Genomic DNA, 16,753 nt, shown 5'->3' with positions numbered 1-16,753 from the left:
ACACACAGACACATCCCACATCCACACACTTGCCACATTCAGGCTTCAGAACACTATCTAGGTATATTCGGGTACATGTGCGTGTTACAGTAGCATGTAACACTATACTGAGTACTGGCAGTTAGTTGTCTGTTGTCATGTTGTCTGTATAGAATAAAAGAATTGTTTGATTATCCTACTCCGTTTTGTGGACATTACTTGAAGAAGTGTTACCTTACATGTGTTATCAGTACCACCACCTTCTGTTTTGTAGTTTTGTTTGTATAGGGTGCTATCAACATCACTGCTTGTTAAGGGTAATGACCACCCTGCAGTGTATAGCCCCATGTGGCAAAAGCCACATCCCACCCCATCATTGTGCACACACACTAACCCCACCAACAGTAAAACACATACTTTCCATTTGCAAGATTCAAACCCATACCTAACTGTGCAATGACAGTAGAAACAGACACATTAGCAGAGTGTGCTATTTGCAGTAGTTGGAGAAATCTTTACTAATGCTGTACTTAGAGGGTGCTGACATCATCTGTGTGTAGGAGGAGGGATGTGCACCCTGTAGTGTGTTCTCCCAGTTGGCAAAAGGCAGTTAACCCTCCCAGCATAGTGCACACACATAAACCACACTCATACTAACACACATACATTCCCTTTGCAGGATTCAAACCCCTACCTAACTACGTTATGACACTGAAGAAAGACGGATTAGCAGAGCGCGCTATGCAAATTACTGGAGGACTTTACTACAGGTGATATAGTTATACAGTCCTGACATCATCAGTGTTTCAAAAGGGGGATCTGCACCCTGTACGATACTGTCACAGTTGCTAATAGGGACATTTCCCACACACACATCGATGTGTTGGAGGTTTGCATATGTGGGGGATCCAGAACTCCAGTGTGATTAGTATATGGTTTGATTGCAACAATGACGGATATACTCCCAGTGGTGAGCAGTTTGTACTCATGTTTGTAAAGATCAGCTCTAGTATATCTGCCCCTCTTGTGGGAAGGTTGGTTACCTGTTCCATAGCCAAAGAATGTCTGATCAATGGGAACCTTAGAGCTTGGTTATTGTGGCTTGTGTAATGTTCACAGTCTATGTTTGGGTAGCTGGCATCACCCAGTATGATGGTGTTTGCAGAGTAATCTAAACTCTCCTGTGTCAGCATGAAGGCTGTGTGGGAGTCCTGAGTTTGAGAGGGTGCTGTAAGAGCTCCTCTGTGTCTCTTTCCATGTGGTCCAGGGAGGTACGTCTCAGGTTGTTTGCACCAGCATGGGCAATGTCTGCCTCATAGCTGTACTTGCTGTGGAGTGACCTGTGTGCCTGTGTTATGTGGCACATTCTATCACCCAACAGGTAGCTGACTGTGACCCTCACCTTGCTCTGTCTGGAGGGTGGCACGTCTGTCAACAGCTCATGTCAAGCAAGTGCACACCCTCATAAATGATGTGGAAACCTTCAAAGGCCCAAGGCTTGTTGAAAATATGGACCAGACTGCAGATACCTGTATAGAGGCATTCTGTGGACACATTCAGGAATGCATGGATCATGAAGCCACATATGAAAGCATGACCCAATTCTCCAAAGGCAGATGTCCTGAGCGGACACCAGCCATAAACACACTATACAATAGAAGGATGACGCCACTACATGATACAACAACCTCCCAAAATGTGAAGGCACCACTGATGAGTATTGGAAGACAACTACAGGCACCCATATGATTGTCTAAGGCCATCTTTGAGAGAGGATTCCACAAGCCACTGAGGATAATCACAAGGCTGCCTGTAGTTATGTTAGTAACCTGGGTGGTACTACCCAGATATGCTCAGAGGTAATCCAATATGTCACACAAAATATAAAACACACAGACATTGCCATCATCCTAGTGGACAGGTTCAATGCTGCCTTCTCTCCCACCACACCAAAAGGGCAAATATGTCTCGAGCACAGTGCTTCCCCTGACATCACAGATGCTCAGGTAAGAGATGCCCTTCCCAAAGCAATAAACACTGCATCAATGGGACCAGACAGTGTCCCAGGCTGTGTCCTACATGAACCACAAGAAGAGCTACACCCAGACATAACACCACTGTTCAATCCCAGCCTTAATACACGATATGTGGCCAGAGAGTGGCATACAGCAACAGTGGTCCCTCAACATTCAGGTAGTGCCGTCACGGATCCTGGACACTACTCGCCCCATATGTCTGACTAGCTTTGTCTGCAAAGCTATGGCAAGGATCATCATGAACCTCACATATCTAGATATTGTGGACCTACAGACATGTCACCATACACAGTTTGGCTTTGTCAATGGCAAATCCTGCCTATCAAACCTGTTTGATTTCTTTGAAACAGTCACCAAGGCCACTGTCAAGGGGTAGGAGGTCCACACAGCCTACCTGGACCTTGCATAAGCCTTGGATACAATACCCCACTTGTGCATTCTAGAGAAGCTCACCAGTGTACATATTAACCCCTATGTCACTATGGGTATTGCACAGTGGCTCAAGGGCAGAACACACATGGTAGAATTGCTGGAGCCATGTCAGCCTACAACCTGGTACAAGTGGTGTCCCACAAGGCACAGCCCTAGGAGCTGTCATGTTCATTATATATTTGTCATAGGTACAGGCCAACATGGAAGTACTGTGGCTCAGCAAGTCGCAGGTGACTGCAGACCGAACACCATAATCAACTCACCAGCTAACACACGCATCCTCCAAAGGGACTCTTGCAAACACACGACTTGTGCCACAGCCATGGCCTCAACGTGAATGACAGAAAGAGTATAGTCATCCCCTTTGTCAAACACTAAGTGACCACAACGTACCACATATGTGTTAATTCAGTAAGTGCAGACCAAGGAATTATGGACCTTGGGGTACGCAGGTTGATAGCATTCTACCATTTGACAACAACATGGACAAAGTGGTTAGGTAAGCATGTTATATGGGCCACATCATCATGGGATCCACATATAGGCCAGGGGAGGACATTGTGCCCCTTTACTCATCCCTCATCATGCCCATAATTGACTATGATGAACCTGTCAGCATGCACCTTACCAGACACCTGCAGCAACTGGAGCTACCACATATGTACCTCGACAAGGGGATCAAAGTGCTCAAACAAATGCCACATACTGACTGGTTAAAGTAGCAGCAGCTCTACTCAGTGACATACTGCCTCTTCATAGGCTATCTGTGCCTGACATAGAAGGCCAGGTCATACCCTCACTTAATGGCCATGCTGCATCTCAGAATATCCAGATCCCACCAGGATACACGCTGGAAATACTTGCACCTCAGGAGTGATATACATAGGACATGCTGGAGGGGCACATTCACAACTCACAGGCTCCCTTCATTCCTGATTATTATCCCAATAGAGGTTAGGCAGACTGACTCAGTGACTATCTTCAAGAGTGATATTAATGACTGGATGTGACATTGTAGGGTTACCCTGGGTATCACTTATGTGTCACTGTGAGAAAGAGGCACAGTATACTAACCTTGGAAAAGGGCATAGCAAGACAGATTCACAATGCATGTTGAAAGGCACACACATTCTGGCTAGGTGGATACATGCCCTGGGCAGATATCCCTGTATGAACCTATGGACCTATGTCTCTTTTTCACCATTGGCCCTATGTGCTGTCAATCACCAATGTAATCTCAATACTCCGGTAGCATGTGCAAAGGTCAGTTGTCAGTCACCTCTATGGTACAGTTGTGGAATATGTGTGTCATGTAGTAATGTCACAGCTGCCACATGTACACAGTCAACCCTATCCCCTACCCATTGATGGACATCACATGTATGAGATGGAAACACATGGCCAAACTGTAACAACAACATACAAGTCAGTCAGATGCATGGACATATATGACTCAGTCATTGTCCATGCCACCACAGCTGATGTGGGATGTCACTCACTGGGATACATGATAGGGAACATGGAAGGGATCACTGAGCAAGTGACACAGGCTGGTAGACCCCTGACCTTGGTTGGCATCAGACCCTCACCAGGGATTCCGACAAATTACTGAATGCTAATGAATAAGTGTAGCTACAACACCCTATCTGAATGGTTCTTAGCATGCAGTCACTGCATTGCTATGGAATACTGTCTTACCACTCCCACAACAGGTGAAAGCATGCAGCTCCTGTACATCAACAACATGTAGACTTTATGCCCCAGACCAGGTGTGCATCCCTCACTACTAGGCTGATAGCATCTACATCTCACACTGTATATACACATCCCACATGCAGCACCTGCACAGAAGACCACGGTCATAATGTTACCCTGTGCAAATACCATGTATTCACATGTGGCAGGCATCACACATGGTAACTATTGAAAGTCACAGGTACATATGTGTATTTGGCACACACATACATCATGTGTGCATTGCCATAACCGGTGCAATCAATGTCATGCATTATTGTGAGGGACAACCCACACACATGGGCATTCTGTGTGTGCACAACACACGTGGCATGTCTGTAATCAAAAGCCATACATAATTGTGATATCGTTTAGAAAAGGGTATGTGCATCCTGTAGTGTGTTTTCCCAGTTGCCAAAAGGGATATATCAATCATACACACTTACCCCCCTTCACACACACTTGCCACCTGCTGGATTCAAACCCCTACCTAACTATATTATGACACTAGAGACGGACGCATTAGCACAGCGCGCTATTTGCATTACTGGGGGATTTCCTTTCCCCTGATATACTTATAGGGTGCTGACATCATCAGAGTTTAGAAAGTGGAATGATCATCCTGTGGTGTGTTTACCCAGTTGCCAAAAGGGATGTTTCTTTCATACACACTTACACACACACTTACCCCCTTTACACACACTTGCCACCTGCTGGATTCAAACCCCTACCTAGCTATGTTATGACACTAGAGACGGACGCATTAGCACAGCGCTATTCGCATTACTGGGGATTTCCTTTCCCTGATATACTTATAGGGTGCTGACATCATCAGAGTTTAGAAAGTGGAATGATCATCCTGTGGTGTGTTTTCCCAGTTGCCAAAAGGGATGTTTCTTTCATACACACTTACCCCCTTCACACACACTTGCCACCTGCTGGATTCAAACCCCTACCTAGCTATGTTATGACACTAGAGACGGATGCATTAGCACAGCCCGCTATTCGCATTACTGGGGGATTTCCTTTCCCCTGATATACTTATAGGGTGCTGACATCATCAGAGTTTAGAAAGTGGAATGATCATCCTGTGGTGTGTTTTCCCAGTTGCCAAAAGGGATGTTTCTTTCATACACACTTACACACACACTTACCCCCTTCACACACACTTGCCACCTGCTGGATTCAAACCCCTACCTAGCTATGTTATGACACTAGAGACGGACGCATTAGCATAGCGCACTATTCGCATTACTGGGGGATTTCCTTTCCCCTGATATACTTATAGGGTGCTGACATCATCAGAGTTTAGAAAGTGGAATGATCATCCTGTGGTGTGTTTTCCCAGTTGCCAAAAGGGATGTTTCTTTCTTATACCCTTCACACACACTTGCCACCTGCTGGATTCAAATCCCTACCTAGCTATATTATGACACTAGAGACGGACGCATTAGCACAGCGCGCTATTCGCATTACTGGGGGATTTTCTTTCCCCTGATATACTTATAGGGTGCTGACATCATCATAGTTTAGAAAGTGGAATGATCATCCTGTGGTGTGTTTTCCCAGTTGCCAAAAGGGATGTTTCTTTCATACACACACTTACCCCCCTTCACACACACTTGCCACCTGCTGGATTCAAACCCCTACCTAACTATGTTATGACACTACAGACGGACGCATTAGCACGGCACGCTATTCGGATTACTGACAGAATGCTTTTCTCCAATAAACTTATAGGGTGCTTACATGATCAGTGTCTAGAAAGGGGGATGAGCATCCTCTGGTGTGTTTTCACATTTGCTAGGAGTAAAATTTGGACCAAGTGTGTGAGCATGCCCAGTTCAGCCTTCCCATGGCATGTTGTGTGAAAGATGTCTCATTTATCTAAGTGTGTGAGCATGCCCAGTGTGGGCTTTACATATGTTGAACTCTGCAGCCCATCACATTTGTGGATGAGTGTGACCTTCAACAAATACCTCCAGTTTATGGTTGTGTGTTCTGTGCCATGTTGTGTAGTTACTGTCCAAATGCTTTTGTGTGAACAAAACAGGGAGTATACTGTGCCTGCAGGTTTTGCATGGGATACTTTGCACACAATTGTCAACATCCGTTCATACTGACCTAACACTGTAGCACTGTCTAGTGTAGTGTTTCAGTACTTTCACTGTGGTGGTCAGTATCCTGGGCTTTAGTCCTATCACTGCTTTACATTTCCATAGTGTGCACAACAGCCTGGTTAGGGTCCAGTTGTGCACATCTGCACAAAGGCAGTGCCTCTACAGACCCTGGTAATTGCTGCCCCATAAGCTTAACAAGTGTAGTCTGCAAATCTATGGAGAGGATCATAATTGAGCTCATAAACAAAGATATAGGGGACATGCAGACATTGTACCCATCCCATTTTGGCTTGGTCAGGGGCAGATCATGCCTTTTGTACTGGGTTGACATCTTCAAATTGGTCACTTAGGCCATTGTTGGGGAAAGGCAGTCCATACAGCCTACCTTGGCCTTGCAACACTTTCAACACAATACCCCACTCAGGTATTGTGGAAAACCCTAACAACTGAAATGTAAACCCATATGTCACAAGATGGGTTGCAAACTGGCTTAAGGACGGGACCCACAGGGTTAGAGTTGCTGGCACTATGTTAGACTCCAGGCTGGTCACAGGTGGTGTCACACAGGGCTCAGTCCTTGGCCCCCATTGTTTGTCATTTACTTCCCAGAAGTACAGGCCAACATGGGAGGACTTTGGATGACAATGTTAGCAGATGACTGCACACTGGGCACCATAGTGGACAGTGCATCACACACAGATATCCTTCAGAAGGGACTCACAGTAACTGATAGCTGGTGCCAGGGCCATGGCCTGAAGTCAAAGTGCACGACATGTGTAGACATACCCTTCAGGAAAAGCAAGGTGACCCCAAGCTACCATATAGGTGGCAATCCTCTAAGCACAGAGGAGGTTATCATGGACCTGGGGACCCAGGTTGACAGTCGCTGTTCTTCTGAGACTCACATTGCTAAAGTGGCTAGGAAGACCTTCTACATTGCCCACCTGATCAGGATGGGATTCACATCCAGATCTAGTGGGTCATTGTTCCCTGTACTCTTCACTTATCAGACCGGTGATCGAGTCGAATGCCCTATTCTGGCTGTATCTCACCCAACATCTGCAGCAATTGGAGACACCCTGACTGTCCCCACCTAAAGGATCAAGGAACCCCAACAGCTGTCATATGCTGCCAGATTGAAGACACTCACACTCTATTCACTCACATACCGTCTGCTTAGAGGTGACATGTGCCTGACATGCGAGGCCATGTCCAAACAGAGATTAATGGACATGCTCCACCTCAGACTCAGAAGATCCACCTGAACCACTAGTGCAGGTGACTTACACCTTAGCAGGGATGTATGTTGGACATGTTGGAGGGATGGAGTTATCACTGGAGACTCCCTATGCTGTGGAATACAATCCTGGTCCATTTGAGGCAGAGCACCTTGCTGGCTGTGTTCAAGAGGTATCGTGACCTAATGCTAGTCGGAGAGTGTGTTTGTCCATCAACACATTGTAAGCGTAGTTTGCCATGTCATATGTCTTGTTTAGTATACTGTGCCTCTGTCTACCTGTGACATAACATTGATACCCAGGGTAAACCTCCCATCTCCCATCCACTCATTAGGATTCCTGTTGAGGAGATTCAACCTTCGTCTCTATGGCAAACCTGTACTGGTAGTTTACTCATGTGTGGGGTGGCTTCTGTGTTTTGGATAATGCAGTACAGCCTGTCCTATATATGTCAGTGCTGGGGTTCAGGTCCCTCATGTGCATAGCTCCCTGCCATTCAGATTGTACAAGGTGCAGCATGTGCATTGATTCCAGCTTGGACATGGCTTTCTACATCAGGCACAGCTTGCATCTGGGTGGACAGCATGGCAGTGTGTGGAGCTGCACTCTGTTTAATCAGACTACACATTACATGTGTTCCAGCTCTGTCATACTCCTGGTGAGGTACTGTTGTGGACTTTACAGGTGCTGGATGTGTGTGCATGAGGTACACCCACAGGGGCTGTTGTGGTCATTTCTAATGCTGATGAAAGATAACTGCAGAACCAGAATGACCTCCCCTTAGCTAGATGTCAGACAGCATGGACCATACAATCACAACTGAAAACAGGACCCTCTCCACAAAGGGAAAGTGTCCTGTCTGGTGGACCCCAGCCATAAACAAACTGTATGACAGATGAGGGTTACTAATGCAAGACAGAGCTACATCTCCAAAAGGGAAGACAGCTGTGATCAGCACTAGTATAAAGCTACATTATCTCATAAAGACATGCAAGGTCAACTTGGGGACATAAATCACCAAAGACAATGAAGGTAACCACGCTGCTTTCTTCAGTTATATCAGACACCTGGTTGTGAACCCTCGGATATGCTCAGAGTTGGTACACAACAACATATATTCCAGTGACCTGACAGATATTGGCAACATTCCGGACAGCTTCAGTGCGATTTACCCCCTCCCTCACCCCCAAAACAAGATAGTTATCACTGCTGTATGTAATCTCACTGTCATCTTGGATGTCCCTGTGAGAGCCACACTCAGCAAAGACAAGTACACAGCATCCATGGGACCTGCTGGTATCTCCAGTTGCATGCTATGTGAACTCCAGAAGGGGCTGGACCCATATATACAACTGCTATTTAACCTTAGTCTTGCTACAGGATATGTACCTGAACACTGGCATATGGCAACAGTGGTCCCACTCCACAAAGGAGATGCCTCCACAGACCATGGCAACTACCACCACACAAGCTTAACCAGCCTTGTCTGCAAAGATATGGGAGGAGTCATGGAGCTCTTACACAGACACATTACTGACCTACGGACCCTTGTTCCCACCTAGTTCAGCTTTGTACAGGGCAGATCCTGCCTTTTGCACCTTTGCACCCGAAAAGTACCTACCATGAAGATCAGGGTTCTTCAACACATGTCATATGCTTCCAGAATAGAGGAAGTCCAGCTTTGTTCAGTGTCATACCGCATACTTAGGTGACCTATGCCTGACATACAAGACCATGTCCAATCAGGATTTGGTGGACATGCTCCACTGCAAGCTATCCAAATCCACCACAGCCATGAGAGCTGAGTATTTGAACCTCAGCACATACATGTATAGGACATGCTGGAGGGACAGAGTCATAACTCAGAGGCATCTCACACTCTAGCAGAGTATCCCAGTTCATGTTTGACAGAGTCCTCACTGACTCTCTTCAGGAGACATCTGGACAACTGCATATGAGACGGAGGCACAGACTAGACAGAGACACAGTCATGTTATTCAATTACGTAAGGGGGTCATAATGTGTCACTACTAAGTCAGAGGCACAATATTCAGAATCTATTCTGTACACTTATTACCACTATAAGGGGTGGCAATAGCCACATCACTATGGCTAGGCTTATACATGCACTAGGGCAGATAGCCTAGTAGTAGACTATGACACTATGAAACACGCGTGTATGTGTAGCTATTGTCAATCAAACAGTATGATGTGGCTTGGGGGCTTGATATCTCCCTGTATTCCAACATTGTTTTGTCTATTCCTTCTAGCATGTCTAGGGATCAGTTGCTAGTGTCCTCTCCTGCTCAGCTGGTGAACCTGGGAATATTGAGGCACTGTTACACTTGCCTCATGTACACTGACAACCCTCTCCTTCTGCCATAAAACACACATACATGTGAGAGATGCAACTATATAGCCAAAGTGGAGGCTGAGCTCTCTCAACATAGGACTAGCAAGACCAGAGAGAAGGTGAAGCTAACCACACACATATCACAAATCCAGTCTCACATGGCACTGTCACAACTTAAGATCATACACATAGACACACAGAAACACTCTCGGAGGCTCTGATCAGAAGTCTACCAGAATGGCAGTGGCCACCACAGCAGACACTCACACAACTGCCTCCACAGGGCACAGCACATGCAACACATTGACCACAGAGTCGGTGTGCCAAACAGTCACAGCCCTTAAGGCCAAACACAATGCCAGACACACTTGTCATAGGTGACTCCATAGTCAGACACACTGATGTCCCACTCACCAGATCAGGTACAGAGGAGGTCACAGTAAGCTGCCTATCGGGCACTGGAATCCACCACATAATGCAAGCACTCAGGTCACTAAACTGCAAGTACAGGTCTGACCCAGTCATAATCCATGCTGGTGTGAACGACCTGAGATGTACCTCCGTGGACTACATGGAAAGAGACATAGAGGATCCCTCTGATTATGTAGGCCAGGCAGGTATGACCCTGACCTTCGGCAGTATCCTACCTTCACCAAGTATGATGCCACATAAACAGAGACAAGATGATCAGCTGTAATATTTTGCTTAGACTATGGTGTCATTCTAAGGAGTCCAATGTCTGTCTGCCTGGGATGACATGCTGGACAGGCCACGGTGATTTGCAAGGGACGGCTTGCACCTGTCACCCCTGGGCTTCTGGATTTCAGATGATGCTCTTGCCACCCCCATTGTGCCTTTTTTATGCAAGATTCAGATTCTACACCTACCACCCTAGAACACAGTAAAGGAAAGACACTAAGGGTAATGCTGCTCAATGCCCAAGGTCTCAACCTCAAGCTGCACACACTCTATGCCCTTCTCAGTATGTAGCACATTGATGTCTGTGCTGTGCCTGAAACCTGGTTCACAGCTTCTGACAGCACCCGGCACTATCGGGTGTTACCTCATATCATGCATTCCGGCACCAGCATCCCGACAACACCAAGAAGGATGGTGGGTGTCCATATTCATCAAGGACACCCTCACCTCATGGTTGGTGGCAACACACGATGCATCGGAGATCATCCAGGTGCCAGTGACCGTAGGCAAGACTGCTCTGCAGTTTGTAGCATGTTACATGCCACCCGCTCAAACTCAGGTACCTCACACAGCAATCCTGCAAACACTGAAGGGGATAAATGTATCTCCAAACACCATCCTACTGGGTGATTCCAACTATCCACATATAGACTGGGATCACTAATCATGCCACAACACTCTAACACAAAGGTTCCAAGAGTTCATACACTGAAATGCCATGGGACAACTGGTCCCAATCCCCTCAAGTGGAGGCAACATACTAGAACACATCATCACGAACATGGGATCACACTGTTCAACACCAGACGTATACCCATCATTGGTGAGATCAGATCATGGACTACGCTCAGTGGGAGTCCACATCCCACCCACAACCCAGATGGGAAAAGAAACAGTGAAGACCTTCTCAAATGCCGACTTCACATTTCTGAGGACTGGTGTGGTCTCTTTCAAGGCCCCCAGGCCAGCGGACACCATTACCCAAGCCACTGTATCACTTAGAAATGCCTTCTACCAGCACCTCCAGGACTGCATGGATCAGGCAATCCCAAAAAAAAGACTCTTTGTACCACAGGCAAGCATCCAGTCTGGTGGACCCTAGCCATAAACAAGCTGTACAACACAAGGAAGGAGCTACTACGAGATAGACCGTAATCCGTAGGGGGGAAGACACCCCTGCTCATTGTGAGTAAAACACTGGGTTCCCCCATACAATCATCCGAGGCATGTTTTGAGAGTAAACCCACTCAGGACTCCAGGGACAATCATGAGGCCTTTTTTACCTATGTTTGAAATCTGGGAGGCAACTCCCAGATATGCTCAGACTTAGTTCAGAATGATGTTGATATCACTGCACCTACAGACATTGGCAACATACTGGCTGACAGGTTCAGTGCAGATTTCTCCCCCCCTCCCCCCAACTGGAGGGGTATGTACACCAGAGGATTGTAGCCCCCCAAACATCTCCACTGCTGGGGTGGGAACTGCTCAATCCAAGGCAGAAAACACTTTATCCATGGGACCAGATGGTGTCCCCAGTTGTGTGCTCCATGAACTCAATGAGTAATTACACCCGCAGTTAGGGCAGCTGTTTAATCTTAGCCTCATCTCAGGATATGTTCCCAAGGAGTGGCATACAGCAATGGTGGACCCACTTCACAAAGGAGGTGCCTCCACCAACCCCGGAAACTACCATCCCATCAGCTTGACAAGCCTGTTCTGCTAGGCTATGGAGAGGATCATAATGGGAATTCTAAATGAAGACATAGGGGACTTGCAGACATTGGATCCAATCCAGTTTGGCTTTGTCAAGGGCAGATCATGCCTTTTAAACTTGGTTGACTTTTTCAAAACAGTCACCCAGGCCATTGACGTGGGCAAGGCAGTCCACACAGCCTACCTTGACCTGGCAAAGGCTTTCGACACAATACCCCACTCAGGTATCATTGAAAACATCACCAGCTTAATTGTGAACCCATACATCACAGCATGGGTTGAACACACAGGGTCAAAGTTGCTGGTGCCAGTTCACACTCCAGAGCTGTCACAAGTGGTGTCCCACAGGGCTCAGTCCTGGGCCCACATTTGTTCAGTATCTACTTTTCAGAAGTACAAGCAAACACAGGAGGATTATGGCTGACAAAGTTTGAAGATGACTGCAAACTGGGAAGCATAGTTGGAAACCCATCTGACACAGACATCCTTCAGAAGGGTCTCATAGACATGGATAACTGGTGCCACAGCCATGGCCTTACATTAAACACTAAACAATGCATAGCCATACCCTTCAGGAAGAACAAGGTTACCACTACTTCCCATCTAGGTGGCAATCCTCTAAGCACAACGGAGGTTATCAGGGACCTGGGCACCCAGGTTGACAGTGACCTTTGTTTGACACTCACATTGCCAGGTAGTTTGGAAGGCCTTCTACATTGGCCACCTCATCATGCAGTGATTCACATCTAGATCAAGGGAGGTCATTGTTCCCCTGTACTCATCACTCATCAGACCAATGATTGCATACAATGCCCCATTCAGATTGGATGGGCCCACAAATTCCTCGACAGGAGGTGAAAGGGTCTCAAACATATTTCTTATGCTGCCCGACTGAAGGAATTCCAGCTGTATTCAGTCGCTTACCGTCTGCTCATAGGTGACCTGTGCCTGACATACAAGGCTATGTCCAACCCAGAATTAATGAACATGCTTCACCTCAAGACCTCTACATCCATCAGAACTACAAGGGCAGGAGACCTAAACCTCAACACAGATATTACTAGGATGTGCTGGAGGGACAGATTCATCACCCAGAGAGTCCATATGATATGCTGTGGAACAACATCCTGGTACATGTGAGGCTGAGCACCTCACTGGCTTTGTTCAAGTGAGATCTTGACCAATGAATGGGAGATTGCAGGTATACCCCAGGGATAACCTCAGTATCACTGCTTGACAGAGGCACAGCAAAATAATGGGCATATTATCCATCAACTTGCAGGGGTGGCAGAAGCCACAAAACTCTGGGCTAGGCTTATTAATGCCCTAGGGCAGATAGCCTAGTATGAACCTATGAACCTATGGACATAGGCCTGGGGCAGTTCCTGCTATTAGGACAGTGGTCTGCAGCAAGCTATATAGTAGTAGTCAGTTTTAGCCATTGGTTTTTGACCATGGCTATTCCATGTTGCTTCTTGTTGTGGTACAAACATGGGTGTGTGGTTATCCATGCTATTTATTGCTAGTCACCCTCATTTTGTATCTTGTTCCATGTTTTTGCACATGTACATCACTGTATGATGTGCAGCTGTTTCCACAGGGTCATATGCGTGGATATGGATGTTAGCTGGGGTCCACAGGTGTGCATATTGTACATGATATTACATTACTTAACACATGGCATTCATGCCTCAGGTGGTGCTGCAGGGCCACCTCTGTCGGATACACATACTACACTCCCTGTACGTTTGGAAGTAGGTTGTGTCATGTTAGGCATCCCTGTTACTGTATGAGTGAGTCAGAGCGGGTATCAGCCCCAGTGTTCCTACTGACCAAGCGTATGTGCTATGCGTTGCCTCTTTGCCAAGGCCAGGGCATACTGGGCACGCCTCCTTCTGCCTACTGGGACTAGGTCAGGTTGTTCCTCCTCCGAGTCAGCCCCTGCCTGTGGTGGCCTTGGCAATGGTGGGGATGTTTGGCCCAGCTCTGTGCTGCTCCTGATCCAGCTCTTTCACAAGGATCATATTATGTAGCATAGCACATATCATGATCATTTGGGTACATGTAGTTGGTGTGTACTGCAAAGCTCCACCAGATGTGTCCAGACACCGGAACCGTGACTTGAGCAGCCCAAACACACGCTCTATGATATTACGTGTTTGTGCGTGTGCCTCATTATGGCGTTCCTGTTCAGGTGTGTGTGCATTTCTGATGGGTGTCATCAGCCACGGCTCAAGTGCATAACCTGCATCCCCCACTAGGTGTCCGTGTGGGAAGTCCCCATTGGCAAATGATTGGTACAGCTGCGCCAGATGCCAGATGTGGGAATCGTGGTAGCTCCCAGGGCAGCCAGCACACACATTCATTATTATGCCCTGGGCATCACACACGACCTGGCAGTTGATGGAGGGGTATCCCTTGCGGTTAATGTAGGCTCTACCCTGCTCACCGGCTGGTGCTTTGATGCGTATGTACGTGCAGTCTATTGCACCCAGCACCTCAGGGTATCCCGCTATTTGCTGGAAGAGACGCATATTGCTGGCCACAACCTCACGGTCATTAGGGACATATATATGATCACTGACATGTGGTGACATGGCATCCAGGAACTGGTGCAGTACTCTGGAGGCTGATGCCTGTGATATCCCCATCATATCACCAGTTGGTCTCTGGAAGATACCTGTTGCTAGTATTCTTAGGCCAACACATACCTTGGTTTCTACTGGGATGGGTTTCCCTCTGTTGGTTCTGTGTGTGAGATGTGGCCTGCACAGCTCAACAATCTGCTGCAGAAGGTCTCTGTCCACTCTGTAGCGCTCTACTATCTCCAGCTCATGTAACCCATGGTAGGTGACCCTGGGCCTGTATACTCTTCTCCTTTTCCTCACTCTGGGTTGTCTGTCAGCGTCTGCATTGTCACCACCCTCAGCAATTCGCCTATGCCTGATTATAATAGCCATGGCAGCCCCTAGCATTTCTGCTCTGAGTTCAGCTTTTTTCAGTTTTCAATTCTGATAGCTTAGTTTCTGGCAGTATCTCTTGTGAGAAACAGCCTGCACTGCTCTTTGTTGTGTTTTAAGTGCTGGGTTGGGATTCTAGTCTGCCTGTGTAATTGCCTGCTTCTAATTGTTTCCACCAATTAACTCTAGTAGTAGCTTCTGTCAGTTTCCATGTATTTTAGTTGTTTCCTGTTTCCTCTCTGTTTCCTGAGGGGGAGCAATGTGCACACCAGCTTAAACACGCTCACAGTTACTTAAACGTGCGCACTCATCCCTACACAGTGTTACACGCCCGCACACATCCTTACACGGTGTGATTTATGTTAAAACGTGCGCACACTGCCTTCAACACGTGCGCACGCAGAAACCGTTGTAAACAGTTTGCAACATGCTCCCACATGTTAAACCTGCCTTACACGCATGCACACGCCACAAGATGTATATCAAGAAAGTTTGAGTGTAGGGATGGCGTACCCTCAATTTCTTGACTTTCCTAGTGTTCTGTTGAGACACACCTCCCTCCCTGATGTCTGTCTGTCATCTGTTACCTTACATTGCCCTCCAATCTGGTACATTTCTTTCTATCCTTCCCCGTGATGTCACCTACCTCTTACTCTGTTCCCCTTCTCTAAGTCTTACACTACTCAGAAAGTGCTCATTACCTATGTGGCAGTGTGATTCAGTATTGTAACCCTCATTTACATAGGATTGCCTAGTAATGACTAGTTACATGTCTTACACGGAGCTTCCCCCCCTTGACAACCACTACACGGAGGCCATATTGTTTTGGTCTGCAAGTCCTCCATTGACATTCAATGTACTACATAAATCCCACAATTGTGGGCTTATAAGCTTCGGTTTTAGTTTTAGGTAGCGACCCATTTTGCGGTGTGCGCTTCAGTTAAACCCAGAAATCCGTGAAAAAAAAGTTATATAACTTATTTTTGCAACACTTTTTCATGCCAATGGCCACATATTTGGCCATTGGCATGCTTAATGAAACATATGCACCCTTTATTTGGAGCTGACATAGCTCCGTTTTTAATTTTGCAGAAATGTACTCAGTTGTCAGCTGAGTACATTTCTGCAGCTAACACATCCGTTACACGGACTGGTTTTGGCTTCGTGGATCGCTCAAATACCTCATTTGCATATCTTGGAGCTGCAAATGAGGTATTGAGCATTTCCACGCCCAGTCCGTGTAAGAGACGTGTTAGCTGTCTCTTACACGGAGATTTGGGCTGTTCCTGAATCAGGAGGCTTACACGGAGGCTTACACTACTCTTGAACTCCGTGTAAGCCTTCCTGAATCTGGCCCATGATTTGCTCTGTCTGAGAGACATCACTCTATTCAAGGAACATCGAGCTGGATGCGACAAAATCATTTTGCAAGCACAGAGGCTTGCCCCACCAGAAAAAAAATATTTTTGTAACAGGCTAAATTTGC

The sequence above is a fragment of the Protopterus annectens genome, chromosome 9.part0, assembly GCF_019279795.1.
Source record: "Protopterus annectens isolate FY-2018-M chromosome 9.part0, PAN1.0, whole genome shotgun sequence".
Lineage (NCBI taxonomy): Eukaryota > Metazoa > Chordata > Ceratodontiformes > Protopteridae > Protopterus > Protopterus annectens.
This window is presented reverse-complemented; position numbering follows the sequence as displayed.